Source organism: Acinonyx jubatus, chromosome A1, assembly GCF_027475565.1.
Source record: "Acinonyx jubatus isolate Ajub_Pintada_27869175 chromosome A1, VMU_Ajub_asm_v1.0, whole genome shotgun sequence".
Lineage (NCBI taxonomy): Eukaryota > Metazoa > Chordata > Mammalia > Carnivora > Felidae > Acinonyx > Acinonyx jubatus.
In genome coordinates, this window is record NC_069380.1 from 39,726,910 (window position 1) to 39,743,207 (window position 16,298).

Genomic DNA, 16,298 nt, shown 5'->3' on the forward strand with positions numbered 1-16,298 from the left:
GTTAATTCTTTCAAAGAACCAGCTTCTGGTTTCATTGATCTGTTCTGGTTTTTTTAGTAGCATTAATTTCTGCTGTAATCTTTATTATTTCCTGTCTTCTGCTGGTTTGGGGTTTTGTTTGCTGTTGTTTTTCCTGCTCCTTAAGGCGTAAGGTTAGGTTGTGTATCTGAGACCTTTCTTCCTTCTTTAGGAAGACTTGGATTGCTATATACTTTCTTCTTTTGACCGCCTTTGCTGCGTCCCAGAAGTTTTGGGTTGTGGTGTTATCATTTTCATTGACTTCCATATACTTTTAATTTCTTCTTTAACTTCTTGGTTAGTGCATTCATTCTTTAGTAGGATGTTCTTCAGTCTCCAAGTATTTGTTACCTTTCCAAATTTTTTCTTGTGGTTGATTTCCAGTTTCATAGCATTGTCATCTGAAAATATCCTGGGTATGATCTTCATCTTTTTTACTTGATGAGGGCTGATTTGTGTCCCAGTATGTGGTCTATTCTGGAGAATGTTCCATGTGCACTGGAGAAGAATGTATATTCCACTGCTTTAGGGTGAAATGTTCCGAATATATCTGTTAAGGCCATCTGGTCCAGTGTATCATTCAAAGCCATTGTTTCCCTGTTGATTTTCTGATTAGATAATCTGTCCATTGCTGTCAGTGGGGTGATGAAATCCCCTACTATTATGGTATTATTATCAATGAGTTTCTTTATGTTTGTAATTAATTGATTTATATATTTGGATGCCCTCATATTTGGTGCATAAATGTTTACAATTGTTAGGTCTTCATGGTCGATTGACCCCTTAATTATGATATAATGCCCTTCTTTGTCTCTTGTTACACAGTCTTTATTTTAAAGTCTGGATTGTATGAGGTAAGTATGGCTACACTGACTTTCTTTTGTTGACCATTAGCATGATAGATGGTTCTCCATCCCCTTATTTTCAATCTGAAGGTGTCTTTAGGTCTTAAGTGGGTCTCTTGTAAACAGCATATAGATGGATCTTGTTTTCTTATCCATTCTGTTACCCTATGTCTTTTGATTAGAGCATTGAGTCCATTGACGTTTAGCGTGAGTACTGAAAGATATGAATTTATTGCCATTATGATGCTTGTCGAGTTGGAGTTTCTGGTGGTGTTCTCTGGTCCTTTCTAACCTTTGTTGCTTTTGGTGTTTATATATACACACACACACACACACACACACACACACACACACACACACATATATATTTTTTCATCTTTTCTCCCCTCAGAGAGTCTTTTCAGGGCTGGTTTAGTGGTCACAAACTCCTTTAATTTTTGTTTGTTTGGGAAACTTTTTATCTCTGCTTCTATTTTGAATGACAGCCTTGCTGGATAAAGAATTCTTGGCTGCATATTTTTCTGATTCAGCACATTGAATGTATCCTGCCACTCCTTTCTGGCTGCCAAGTTTCTGTGGATGGGTCTGCTGCAAACCTTATCTGTGTTGCCTTGTAGGTTAGGGGCTTTTTTCCGCTTGCTGCTTTCATGATTCTCTCCTTGCCTGAGAATTTTTTTAATTTGGCTATAATATGCCTTGTTGATGGTTGGTTTTTGTTGAATCTAATGGGGGTCCTCTGTGTTCCCTGGATTTTCATGTCTGTGTGTTTCCCCAGGTTAGGAAAGTTTTCTGCTATGATTTGCTCACATAACCCTTCTACCCCTTTTTTTTCTCTTCCTATTCTGGGACCCTATGATTCTGATGTTCCTTTTCATGAGTCACTGATTTCTCTAATTCTTAAATCGTGTTCTTCTGCCTTAATCTCCCTCTTTTTTTCTGCTTCATTACTCTATAAGTTTGTCCTCTATATTGCTGATTCTTTGTTCTGCCTCATGCATCCTTGCCGCTGCGGCATCCATTTGAGAATGCAGCTCAGTTATACCATTTTTTATTTCATCCTGACTAGCTTTTACTTCATCTCCACAGAAGGGGATTCTAATCTGTTTTTGAATGCAGCTAGTATTCTTATTTTCATGATTCTAAATTCTGGTTCAGACATCTTGCTTGTATCTGTGTTGGTTAAACCCCTGGCTATCGTTTCTTCATGCTCTTTATTTTGGGGTGAATTCCTTCATTTTGTCATTTTGAAGGGAGAAAAGTAATTAATGAGGTAGAAAAATTAAAATTAAAACAATTAAAATTAAAAAAATATTTAAAAAATTAAACACACACACACACACAAATCTAATAAATGATGCTAGATCCTAGGTGTGTTTTGAGCTGGGTGGTGAAAGTGGTTTGACAGATTAGAGAAAAAACAGGGGGAGAAAAAAAAGGAAATCGTTGAGAATTTGAAAATATGAATACACTGATGTAGACTGAAATGAGATGATGGGAGTAAAATTGAATTTGAAAAATATACACAAAAGTAAAAACATAGTGGAATAAAAATTAAAGAAACATTTTTAATAAAAATTAAAAATGAATTTTTTTCTTTCCGTATTCAAAAAAAAAAGAAACGATGAAGAGAAAAAAGGAAAAAAAAGGAAATGCTTAAAATTTTGAAAAAGTAGACTAAGTAAAATGATGGAAGTAAAATAGAATTTGAAAAAATTACATAAAAGCAAATAATATAGTAAAAAATTAAAGAAGAATATTTTTAATAAAAATTGAAAATAAAAATGAATTTTTCTCTTTCTGTATTCAAGAAAAGGAAAAGAAGTGAAAAAGCGAAAAAAGAATTGAATAGTTGGACCTGCTAACAGACTGAAATACGACTGAAATTACTTCATTTTCCCCTAGAAGTCAGACTATGAAGCGCTTTATAGTCTATAAACTATGTAGGCGGTGAGACTTGTGTTCTTGAAGAGGGAGGTTGGCCCAGTTGGTTGGGGCTTAATGTAACTGCTCCGTTCTCCACTAGATGGCAGTGCTAGCCTACTGAGGTGGATTGTCGTGGTGCCCATAGGTGCGTATGCACGTACATGGTAGCTGTGAAAATGGCGTCACCCAGCTACCCAGTCTCTACTATGGGAACTCTGTTCTCCCCAATCAGCAATCACACACCTGTCTTCTGTCTTCAGCTTTCGTCCACTCTCCGCTTCTTCACTCTCCATGACCAGGCCCTAGCAGTACCTCTCTCCCGAGTTTTGTCTCAGATGCGGCTGTCTTCCCCGGCCCCTTACTTCTGAAGGGCTGTGGCTTTGACCCATTCCGCCCCTCTGAGTGAGGGTCTTACTGAGCAATGGCCGAATGCCGGCTGTACCCAGGAACACTTGCAGGACCCTGCTGTTCCCGGTGCCCAAGACTGTGGCCAGGTGCCAGCCCACCCTAGAAAATGCTCGCAAGATAGTGTAGCAGCAGCTTTTCAGGGATTATGGAAAATCACAACACACATCTGGCACCAGGCTTCACCTTTAACTACCTTGTTCCAGCACCAGCGATGTGGCTGTTCTCTGGGGTCTGCTGGGACTGGGTGGCTTCACCAGTCTCTACCAAATGCCCTTACAGCAGTGGAACCACTTTTTCCCGTGTGGCCTGAGAACCTCCCAGACCCCACTCTGTTCCTGGGTATTCACCCTTCCCACGAGAGCACCGTCAGTTATGGAGCTGCGGAGTTGCAGCCTTTGCGCTCCCCTTGTTTACAGTCTTAATAGAATTTAAGCCCTCTTCTTTCTCCTTTCTCCCTTTTTAGTTTTGTCCTTGTGACTGTTTCCAATTTTCCACTTTCTCCCCAGCTGCTTTTGGGGAGGGGTGTTTTCCCATATACTCCCCCACCCCCAGTCTCTGTCCTCTCTCCACCTGCAGAAGCGCCTCCCTACCTGCTGCTGGCTTTTCTCTCCACAAGTTCACCTCTCCACGCCATGTACCTGCTGAATTCTGTGGCTCAGGTTGTGCAGATTGTTGTGTTAATCCTGCAATCAGTTTTCTAGGTGTGTCGGATGGTTTATTGTTGGTCTGGCTGCATTTCATGGACGCGAGACATACAAAACACTTCCATGCTCTTCCACCATCTTGGTCAACTGAATAAATGCTATTAACTATAATTTGACCTCATTTAGAAAGATTAAGTAAGCTATAATCTTTGAAATTTTATTAAGCGTAGAGTCTCTGAATTAAGAGATAATTTCTACAGTTGCTAGCTGTGTGACCTTAGAAAATTTACTTAAACTTTCTGTGACTAGTCATCCATCTATAGCTTGGGAAGGATAATAGTACTGGAGAGACCTGTCATAAATAAAAGTTTAATTCATGTAAAGGAATCAAAAAACTGCATATTTTTGTCCATTTTTTCTTTTAGATTTGATGTAGCATATGCCTTTGTAAGGCTTTTTTATAGGTATTCATTAAATACCTTTTAATGAGGTTAGACTGCTTGCAAACTGTTGGCATTTTGAGTTTGCATTAATATTTTCCTTTCTTGCCGAATTGCTGCCATTTTCTTGAATTGTGATTGTCATACAAGGAGAAAAAATAGTCTGTCCTCTAGTCTGTCATGACACTCATGCAATCAGTGTTGGAGGAAGTGGTCTACATGTCATGGTGACGTGCTTAAGTCAGCTCTGCCTCTAGCAATATCTACCACACAATATATCTGTAGCTGATACAGGTTTCTTCAGTGGAAAGTAGTTTTGTATTGTCAGATAGTAATGTTGACTTACTAATGTTAATTCACCTATGTACCCTAGGAAGTTACAAGCAATTGACCTACATCTCTTAATATGTTCGAATTGCTATACAATTTATATATGTATTACAATTACTATTTCTCTCTTTTTCCTTCTTGTGAAACGTGGTTTTTATTCATCAGTCAACCTGGATCTTATGGCACAACTAGAAAGCAGTACACAGCAGTATGCTTTAATGCCACTTTAAAATGTTTTCTCCTCAAGTTACTCTAAGTTACATTTCAAAGGACTACCCAAAAATAGTTATATTTTCAAGGCCCTAATCTATCCATAGGTTTTGTCTGAGATACCAAATTTCTCTGAAAGTACTGAACTCAATTCAATTTTTACAAATCCTATTCATTGTCCATTTGAGATAATCCCAAAGACCTGGCAGAATTTATGCAAGATATAAACAGTGAAGGAGTATGTATTCCCTCTGTGCAAAAAGGTTAAAATAGAGAAAAACAGTATCTTTGCAAGATAAACATGAAACTTATTAAAAATGAAGGCCATATTAAGTAGAAGAATGAGTACAAAAGTAAATATTGGATGCATTTAAAAGAATATCTGACAGGGTTTCTTAAAGAGATAGAACTTGGTAGTACATAAGCCTGTGCCAAGGTGCTTCAAATCTACATCAGTTTCACCTTGCTTTTAATATATTTCATGTGATAATTTTGATTTACTTTTGCTGCCAAGGAAACATTAATTCTATATCAACCTTTTGAAAAATAATCAATTATTCTTACTGGACTCAAGCCCAGTTGTGCTTTTTCATTTAAGTGTAATATTGAATAAAAAGATAGAGATAGAGGAGAACCAATGTAAATTTTCTTCATGAGAATTATTAATGATAAATTTTATTCAATAGATATAAACACTACTCAGCTTACAAGTTTCATTTTTAAAAAATTTACTATAAAATTGTGTGTGTTATTAAACAGCATTGTGCTTTAACTGAATGGATATACCCTAGTTCTGTTTTCTTACTGAACAAGGACATCTTGAATGTGTTGTATTATAGATGTGGTTGATAATGGATTTACTTTTCATGTTAAAAATACCAAGATATTTCCATATTAGGTGGTATTCAGTAGCACTTAAAATGCAATATTAAGTTATTACTAAAATCTGTGTATTCCATAGTTATTGTTTAATCATTGAAATATTTTACCCTGTCCCCCCTGCCCTCACATTTTCATCCCTTAAATTCTCTCTTTTGCTGCAATATTTTCTTCAGTAACCCTATAATTGTTGCAAATAGTATTAATATAAGATCAAATATAATTTCTCCTAAATCTTTCAGATTAGGAGCTCTCCATAAATTAATACATCTATTATATTTACAAGCTAGCTTACCAGACTTTCTTAGCAGGCTCTCTCTGCTATTATTCTTGCTGCTGAGTGTGTTAATTCATCATTCTTTTTCTGTCAGCTGTCTGCACTGTTAGTTGATTTCCAAAATGCCTGAAGGGTGCACTGTCAGCTGCAGATACCTGAGTCAACATGGTAATATCAGTTGATTTCATTCTAGGCAGTACACACACACACACACACACACACACACACACACACACACACATTTGCACACAGTGTACCTTTGTAGAGGTACTTGGCACATTTCAAAATATAACCTTTTGTTATTGCATTTAAGTGCCTGAAGCAGCACAGAATTTTCACAATAGTATTTCTGCCCCTCAATTATTTTTTTAATTCTAAAAGTTTTTGGAACAGATATTCCCTAAGAGTCACATTAAAAAAAAACAAAACTTAATTCTCTCAATACTTGAATAGCTTGCTAAGACATCTAGTCTCTGCATTGTCCCACTTTTGTGTGCACTTCAACGAATGAAGAAGCTGTACTTGTTTGGGAAATACATTCAGTGAATCAGTAGGGTGTACCATATAGGCACATCTTACTAATTTGAAATTTAAGTTAAAAAGTAAACTCTCTTTATGGTATAAAAAGAAGGAGAAATGGTAGATGGAACCAGGCACAAATATTGAATCTAAAGGAATTCAAGGTCCCAAAGCAAGTTAAAGTCTGTTGGTACCTCCATCCTGTCCCCCCTCACAGTTTCATCCCTTAAGTTCTCTCTTCAGCCCTCAATATTTCTTTCAGTAACCCTGTAATCAGTTAAATGGGCAGTCATGCTAAACATACACGGTTATCATGGACTGATTTGCTTCTATCCTTGCTTTACGGTATTTTCCCCCGGCAATGGCTCAAATCCATATCTGAGAATATTCATATCACTTTGAAAATCACACAATTCTGAGAATTCAAGTATCTGAGCGTTTACTATGCTGTGATTAACATTAGTTAAGTATTATCATGACAAGTAAGTCTTCCTCTAGGACCCAGGAATCAAAGGTCCTGTTTGTTCTACTTGATGTCAACTCGCGTGACAAGAAATATTAGAAATTATATTAGCATGTGTCATGGTTTAGTCAGCGACTCATATAAGTAAATCTTTTTTTATTTTGAAATTATTTTGTGGATAAATAAGTAATATTTGGGCAAATATTTGGACAATTTTTGTAGTTGTACCTACTACTAAGTGAAATATCACTTCTTTTTGTGGAATAAGAATCTTATACTAACTGAAGTATATGAAGCCTGGCAATGAGAACCATGTTTATCTTGATTTTATATATAGTTTTAGTTATAAATTCAGAGATTCAATTTATTATCTCATATATTTGAGAGCATAGTCACTTTAGTCTCTCAAACAGTATATAGAATATACCTCTCTCCATTATAAGCAGAATTTTTTGGACAAGAGTGTATTGGGGCATTAGGAGAACACCTTTAAAGTACTAGCAAGGGGTATAGTCAGAAGGTGGGTTCAGGTTTCCAGATTTTGAGTAGCAAACACAAGCAGCAGGATCTAGGGCAGGATGTGCCATGGGGCACAGAAGAAAGCAAACTGGAAGTATTTTTAACACAGGAAACCAGATCCAAAAAGAAAATCAAAAGTATGAACACAGAACAGTGGATCCAGTGACTGTGCAGAAACCAGGGTCAGGGGAAACACCTAAAGCCCCAGATTTCAGGCACATGTAGGCTAGAGATAAAAATTCATGGAAGAGAAAAAAGTACACGGGTGTCTGAAATTTGTTTAATGCTGATTGGTTGGTGTTTCCTCCTTTACTAATTCTGGCTTATATGTTAATTACTAGAAGTTGAGTCTGTCTTTCTCTTTGAAATGTCCTGATCTGTAATATTGTAGTAAAGAACAGTTTTTCTGTAATCTTAATGCAAAATGGTTTATAAGAGTAATCTAACTTGTTTAAAAATACCATATGATTTCACTTATATGTGGAATTTAAGAAAGAAAACAAATGAGCAAAGGGAAAAAGAGAGAGAGAGAGATGCAAACCAAGGAACAGACTCTTAACTACAGAGAACAAGCTGATGGTTACCAGAAGGGAGGTGGGTGGGGAGATGGATGAAATAGGTGATGAAGATTAAGGAGTGTACTTGTGATGAGCACTGGATGTTGTATGGAAGTGTTGAATCACTGTGTTGTACACCTGAAACTAACATTACACTGTATGTTAACTAATTGGAATTTAAACTTAAAAAATCATTGCCATAAACAGTGTATTATTTTATCAGCCTTTAGTTGGAATGTGCTTGTATATGTTATGTATGTTTTATATGAACCTCTATTCAATTAAATTCATAGATGCATGCCTTTACTAACATGTATTTTGCAAGCATGAATCATTAGACCTATTCAGATGTGATTGTATTTTTCTTTGATGGTAAAAGTTTTGTTTCCTAAGCTGGGGAAATAGACATTAATGGCATAGGCAACTAACATTTCAGTTCATATTCTGAATGAGTTATATTCAAGATCATAACGAAGAAATACCTTATAAATGATTGTAATTTAAGAAAGGTTCATAATTCACTTTTTGAAAGTCTGTCATTCTTTTTTTTTCTTCTTTGTAGAAACCTGTACTTTTTACTCAAGGTCATACAGCTCTGTATCAGATAGCAGCAGAGCTTCAGCAATAACATCAGATGCCATCGTAGATTAATGTAAGTGAATATTTTTTTTTTGCAATTTTTATAGTTTCTCTCCCTTGCACCCATTTTGACAGGGAACAATGTCCTAGAGGTGCCCGAGAGTTATTTTAACGAATTCAATTTGCTTTGCTTTTCATGTAAGAATGGCTTTTCTTCTTAGATATTTTTGAGGTATAGGAGAAACTATTCTTACATAAAATGTTTTAAAAAGTTTACTCTTTATATAAACTTTCATTATAGAATCATAGAATTTTAAAACTAGAGACCATAGAGATCATCAATTCCAGGATTTTCAGCTTTATAATGTTAAAAAAATCAATTTACCACTCATTTCTGTTCTTGCTTTTCTTTATTAATGTAGTGATTCTGCCAACTTTTCTCACTTCTATTCCTTCTTTATGTCAGTAGGGGAGAGTTTAACTAGTTTGCTTGCTTGTAATATATTTTGAATTACAAAACACTGTAGTAGTCCAACTTTTTATTGTACAAATAAAGAAATGCCCAGGTACAGAAAGTTTAGTTAACTGCCTAAGAGCACACACATCTCTGGTAGCTGAGGTAGACTGAGAATTTCCTAAGGGTTCACAAGTGCAGGGCCCTTTCCCCCACTGAACCCTTACTCTATTTTCTTCCTGTTATTCTTTCCCCACAACCTTTTCAATTTGTTGATTAAAAATTCTGGTTCACCCCTATCCATTTTCTTCTTTGTGCTTGCTATTTGATTTTTATTTTATCTTTATTTGCTTTTTTAAAAAATTTCGATTAATTTTTGATATTTATATTCTCAATGCCGGAGTCCATATAAAAGCTAAATCAGATTATGATTCACATATCATTTAATGCCCCAATTCCAGTTTTTATCCCCAGTGTCCTAGGTGATTTGAACACTGTCTCCCAAGCAGTTGTGTGCAATGGGAAAGAGTTAAAGCTCTAGTTTCACAGCAGACTCCCTGGGTAGAACTCTGATATCTTTATTTACCATATAATCTTGGTTTAATAAGCTGCTCTGTTGCACAATTACCTCATCTGTAAAATGTGCATAATAATTTTACCTGTCTCATAGTTCGCAGTATTAAATGGATCAATGTGTAAAGTGCTTAGAACAGGGCCTGATAAATAGGGAGCACTTAGTAAGTGGTACCTGTTTTGATAACTTCCTCTTGGTATTATCATCTCGCCACACTCCTTCTTTCTATTATTTGAGCACTCTTTCCTAAGCTTTCTTTTTTCTTTTTTTTTCTTTTTTTAAGAGAGAGCACGCCAGTGTGCCACCTTGGAAGGAGCAGAGGGAAAGGGAAAGAGAGAACCCCCTAGTGTGGATCCAACCCAGGGCTTGATCTTACGACTGTGAGATCATGACCTGAGCTGAAATCAAGATCAGAGGCTTAACTGATTGAGCCACCCAGGTGGCCCTTCTTTCCTAAGCTTTTAACTCTCAAGATTTCACTCTTCATTTAACTTTCTTAATCAAGTGCTTCATGGGTTTTCCATCTTCTTGACTTAAGAGTTTGAATTTACAGATTTTCAGATCTTATCTGATTCCCAAATATCACATCCATTTATTTTTTTGTCACATTAAAACCTTTTCATTTTCTTCATATCAAATTTTGGAACTGATGTTTTTTGTTTATTTATTTATATAAGTACCTTTATGTTGTACATTCATGAGAATGATGAAATGGTCTACAGTAATTCCAACTCATTAGAGTAGCTTAAAAGTAGATACTCATTATCCAAAACGTATAAAGAATTTATAAAACCTAACACTCAGAAAACAAATAGTCCAATTAAAAATGGGCAGAAGAAAGAATAGACATTTTTCCAAAGAAGACATACAGATAGCTAACAGACACATAAAAAGATGCTCAACATCACTCATCATCGGGGAAATACAAACCAAAACGACAGTGAGGTATCACCTCACACCTGTCAGAATAGCTAAACTTAACAACATAGGAAACAACAGGCATTGGTCAGGATGCAGAGAAAGGGGAACTCTCTTGCATTATTGGTGGGAATGCAAATTGGTGCAGTCACTCTAGAAAACAGTATGAAGATTCCTTAAAAAGTTAAAAATAGAAATACCCTATGATCCAGCAATTTCACGACTAGTTATTTGGCCAAAGAATACAAAAATACTAATTTGAAGGGATTTGTGCACCCTGATATTTATAGCAGCATTATCAACAATAGCCAAATTATGGAAAGAGCAAAACGTCCATTGACTGATGAATGGATAAAGAAGACGTGGTATACAGATATAATGGAATATTACTCAGTCATGAAAAAGAATAAGTTTTCGTGTTTCCAGTGACGTGGATGGAGCTAAAGAGTGTTATACTTAGTTAAATAAGTCAGAGAAAGACAAATAACATGGTCTTATTCATATGTGGAATTTAAGAAACAAAACAAATGAGCATAGAGAAATAAAGAGAGAGACAAAACCAAAAAAACAGACTCTTAACTATAGAGATCAAACTGATGGTTACCAGAGGGGAGGTGCATGGGGAGGATGGGTGAAATAGGTCACGGGGGTTAAGGAGTGCACTCATTGTGATGAGCACCAGCTGATGTATGGAAGTGTTGAATCAGTGTATATTAACTAATATTACAGTGTATGTTAACTAACTGGAATTTAAATAAAAATTTAAAGACTAGCTACTCATCATCAGAGTTTGAACAGGCATAGAGTGGTAGACCTACAAAACTCCTGTCAAATGAATGAGTTTATTGTTATTTTTCTTGTAAATATTTTACCTTAAAAGCCATCAGTTTATCAGATATTACTCTGTCGATCTCTGAAAAATACAAATAGAAAGGTGAATAAATTTAGATAATTTAAGAATAAAGGAGAATTAATTGAAGAATTGAGACAGGTAATAGAATTCCTTTCAGAAGAAGAATTTTTTCTCTCTTGCAATCTGGTGTGACTTCAACAGTTCTTTATATTGGTGTCTGGTACCGAGCCTTGTTTGGCTTGCAGTGAAGAAAAGAAGTACAGCGAGATAAACTGCTTTTGGACTTTGCAATTGGATGTGTGTTTTCTCCTGAAGATGCTAGAATAATGTCCCCAGTGAAGATTTCACAGTATGTGTATAGACACACTAATAATGATTAATATTATGACCTAAAAACATACACAGTGAGTTGTCCATTTTATGAGTTCAGTAACATGTTGATGGAATAAAGGAATGAATAAGATGGACTAAAAAGCAAAACAGATCCATTTCGCCTAGATATTCTTATATTTTAAGAAGCATAATACTTTTTTCCATAATAATCCATTGTATAAATTTAGAGGTATATTTTCTTCTAACTTTCTAAGTTATGATTATGTAAACTCTAATTTTAGAGTGCTGCATATTTCTCAAAATGAACTATGCATTTTTACAAATAAGGGGTTCATTTGTGTATTGAAATATTAGATATAAAAGTAAAGTGACAATGTAGAGTGGCAACTATATGTTTAATCTGTTATATAAGAAGTTGGAATGACTTTAAATAACACAAAAATCATGAAGCCTTGGTGTTTTCCTCTTTGATATATTAAGTCCTTTGCTTATTTGCTTTATTCACATATACAAAACATAATCACATATTATTTCATATGATAAAATGGTCAAATTATCTTTATTACTCAATTCTGTAGGTTTGTTATTTTCAAATTTCTTTGCTTTACTGATTTCAGTTTTCCTTTAGTAGTTTGTTAAATATATTTTATAATTTTTTATTATAAAATATATTTTCTCTCATTTGTATAATTTTTATATGAATAATTTAATCTCTCAATGTGAGCAATAATTAAACTGTAAAAAATTATTAGAGACATCTTTTTTATTTATTTTTTAATTTTTTTTTGAGAGAGAGACAGAGACACAGAGAGAGAGAGAGAGAGAGAGAGAGAAAGAATGAGTGGGGGAGGGGCAGAGAGAAAGGGAGACACAGAATCCAAAGGAGGCTCCAGGCTCTGAGCTGTCAGCACAGAGCCTGAAGTGGGGGCTCCAACCCACGAACTATGAGATTATGACCTGAGCTGAAGTCAGAGGCTTAACTGAGCCACTTAGGCACCATGAGTGACGTGTTTTTTTTTTAAGTATGGGTTGACAGATACCATATGTTTTCACTCTTATGTGGATCCTGAGAAACTTAACAGAAGACCATGGGGGAGGGGAAGGAAAAAAAAAGTTAGAGAGGGAGGGAGCCAAACCATAAGAGACTCTTAAAAACTGAGAATAAACCGAGGGTTGATGGGTGGTGGGAGGGAGGGGAAAGTAGGTGATGGGCATTGAGGAGGGCACCTGTTAGGATGAGCACTGGGTGTTGTATGGAAACCAATTTGACAATAAATTTCATATTAAAAAAATAAAGTATGGGTTGATACTTTAAGATTATAGAATGTACAAGGATGCCTGGTGGCTCCGTCAGTTAAGCATCTGACTTCAGGTCAGGTCATGATCTCTTGGTTTGCCAGTTCGAGCCCCGCTTTGGGCTCTGTGCTGATGGTCAGAACCTGGAGCCTGATTCAGATTCTCTGTCTCCCTCTCTCTGTGTCCTTTCCCCACTCGCACTCTGTCTGTCTCTCTAAATAAATATTTAAAAAATTTAAAAAAATTATGGAGTGTGTAGACATTGATGAAATAATCACAATTATAGGCATAGTTAAAAAAATTCTAATTATATCTTCAATGTTTTGAGTATTCAGAATAATTAGATAGTTATCGATCTGTGTTTGAGTGATGAGACCACCCTAGGGTCCTCCTACCATGCCACCATCTTAGCTCCCCCACCCTTAGGCTATATTTTAGAGTTCAAAATTCAGCCTTGGAATTTTTGCTATGTGAGCATTTTGCATATAGGCCTTGATTTGTTTGTCAAATGGGAAAAATATTTGCCGTGTTTTATAGTACCTTCCAGTATAAAATGCAAATGATGTGGATAATATTATCAAGTTGTGATGTTGGGAAAACCAAATACCACCGATGTATAATCCCTATTGCAATGATTTCACATGGTAGTTAATAAGACTCTATTTTATTACTTTTATTATTTCCATCATTGAATTTAAGTTTATTTAACCATTTCTGATAAATGATGATGCAGACAATTTTGAAGAAATGATGGTGATTGCAACTTTATTGATAATTACTACATTCATATTTTTATTGCATCTTTATATGTTTACTACCTTTATATGTGTTTGGGTCTATTATTCTCAAATACCACGTAAGCTGTCTGAGGGGGGCCAATAGATCCTTCTAATTTGTATCTCCCATAAAACATAAAACTGACAAGTTAGCCTGACAGTTACATGGATGCTGGCAGAAGACAGAAGACACAAGTCGCCTGGGTCAGATACAAAATAACAGTACTCAGGTTTTCTCAGCTAAGGCTCTCACAGGATGACATTAAGCAGGCCAGGTAGCATCTGTACATGCAGTAGGATACATTCCAGGGCAGGAACTCTGGACTTAGGGAATCCAATGCTTTATAACAGATAGGAAGCATGCCTGTTTTTGCACAGGAGGGAAACATTCATTCTATTTTCCAAGCCTGAAAAAGTCACTCTTTGCTGTGGGGGGGAAAACTATGTCGGTATTCCAAGACGGTTTCCTGTACAAACATTCTTGAAAAGATAGTCTTTAAAAAGAAAAGGCAGTCATTTACTCTGCTCTCAAGATGTACAAAAACACAAAAGACCTATGGATAATTGTCTCCCAGCAACTCCTTTCTACACTGACAATATCTTTTGATTCTAAGATCAAAAGGACAGCACGATATTTGGTTTAAATTGAAGTATTCCATCACTAAATGTTTTCTCTATTTCTATAAATGTTAGAACAGTCTTCTATTATTACTTTTGAAAAAATTAGTCTATTTTATTGCTTCAAGGGATAAGGATGCATATAGCAGTTGTTTTCTGCCATTTAAGTTTTCTTTTGTTTTATTTTCTGTTACACCCCAGGCCAGCATATGTAACAGTGCTTTTATTTATTTATTTATTTATTCATTCTTCATAGAACCAGGAAAAAGATTGTGATTTTCAGCTGAACATGACCATGGTCTGTAGCATGGTTGTTACATGGACTAGATACTAGATAGGCAAAAGTGGAATTTGCACAGAAATGTAACATTATAAAGAGACAAAGCAAGAAGGAAACATGCAACCCAAGTATAAATAACTGTTCAAAGTGAGATATTACCCCACTTACAGAAATGTACACATCATCTAAGCAGAAAATCAACAAGGAAACAATGGCTTTGAATGACACACTGGACAAGAGACACTTAACAGATATATTCAGATATATTCATTTCATCCTAAGGCAGCAGAATACACATTCTTTTGAAGTGCACATGAAACATTCTCCAGAACAGATCACATACTTGGTCACAAATCAGGCCTCAACAAATACAAAATTACTGAGACCATCCCATGCATATTTTCAGACCACAACGCTATGAAACTTAAAGTAAACCACAAGAAAAAATTTGGAAAGACCATGAATACTTGGAGATTAAAAAACATCCTACTAAAGAGTAAGTGGGATAACCAGAAAATGAAAGAATAAATTTAAAAAATGCATAGAAGCCAATGAAAATGAAAACATGACAGTCCAAAACCTTTGGGATGCAGCAACAGCTATTTTAACAGGGAGGTATATAGCAATACAGATATACCTCAAGAAGTAAGAAAAGTCTCAAGTACACGAACTAATCTTACACCTAAAAGAGCTAAAAAAGTAACAGCAAATAAAGCCTAAAGCCAGCAGAATAAGGAAAATAATGGAGACTAGAATGGAAATTAATGATATGGAAACAAACAAAATCAGTAGAACAAGATCAATGAAACTACGAGCTCATTCTTTGAAAGGATTAATAAAGTTGATAACCCCCTAGCCAGACTTATGAAAAATAAGAGAAGGACTCAAATAAAACCACGAATGAAAGAGAGAGATCACAACCAACACCACAGAAATACAGTTAGAATATTGTGGCAAATTATATGCCAATAAATCAGGCAATCTGAAAGACAGGGATAAATTCCTAAAAACATATACACTATCAAAACTGAAACAGGAAGAGATAGAAAATTTGAAGACTGTTAATCACAAAAGAAGTTGAATCAGTAATCAAAAACCTCCCAGCAAACAAAAGTCCAGGGCCAGATGGCTTCCTAGGAGAATTCTATCAGACATTTCAAGGAGAGTTAATACCTATTCTTCTCCAACTTTCCCAAAAAATAGAAATAGAAGGAAAACTTCTAGACTCCTTCCATGAGGCCAGCATTACCTTGATTTCAAAATCAGAAAAGACCCCACTAAAAGGGAGAATTACAGGCCAATATCCCTGATGAACTGGGCACAAAAATTCTCAAGAAGATACTAGCAAATAGAATCTAAAAGTACATTAAAATAGTTATTCACCACAGTCAATTGGGATTTATCCTGGCTTGTAAGGGTGGTTCAGTATTTGCAAATCAATCAGTGTGATACATCATCACATTGTAAGGATACATGTAAGAAACATGTGATCCTCACAATAGATGTAGTAAAATCATTTGACGAAATACAACATCTATTCTTGATTAAAAACCCTTAATAGAGCAGAGAGAGAGGGAACACACCT

At 35.5% G+C, this 16,298-nt stretch overlaps 1 long non-coding RNA gene across 1 annotated transcript in view; it reads left to right on the forward strand.

Annotated features, from left to right (window-relative positions):
• The window catches only part of LOC128314329 (uncharacterized), a 172,767-nt gene that overhangs the window by 125,088 nt on the left and 31,381 nt on the right, over positions 1-16,298 (forward strand). The window contains exon 2 of the long non-coding RNA XR_008295843.1: positions 8,595-8,684. This is a non-coding gene — a long non-coding RNA (uncharacterized LOC128314329). The remainder of the gene's footprint in view (positions 1-8,594; positions 8,685-16,298) is intronic.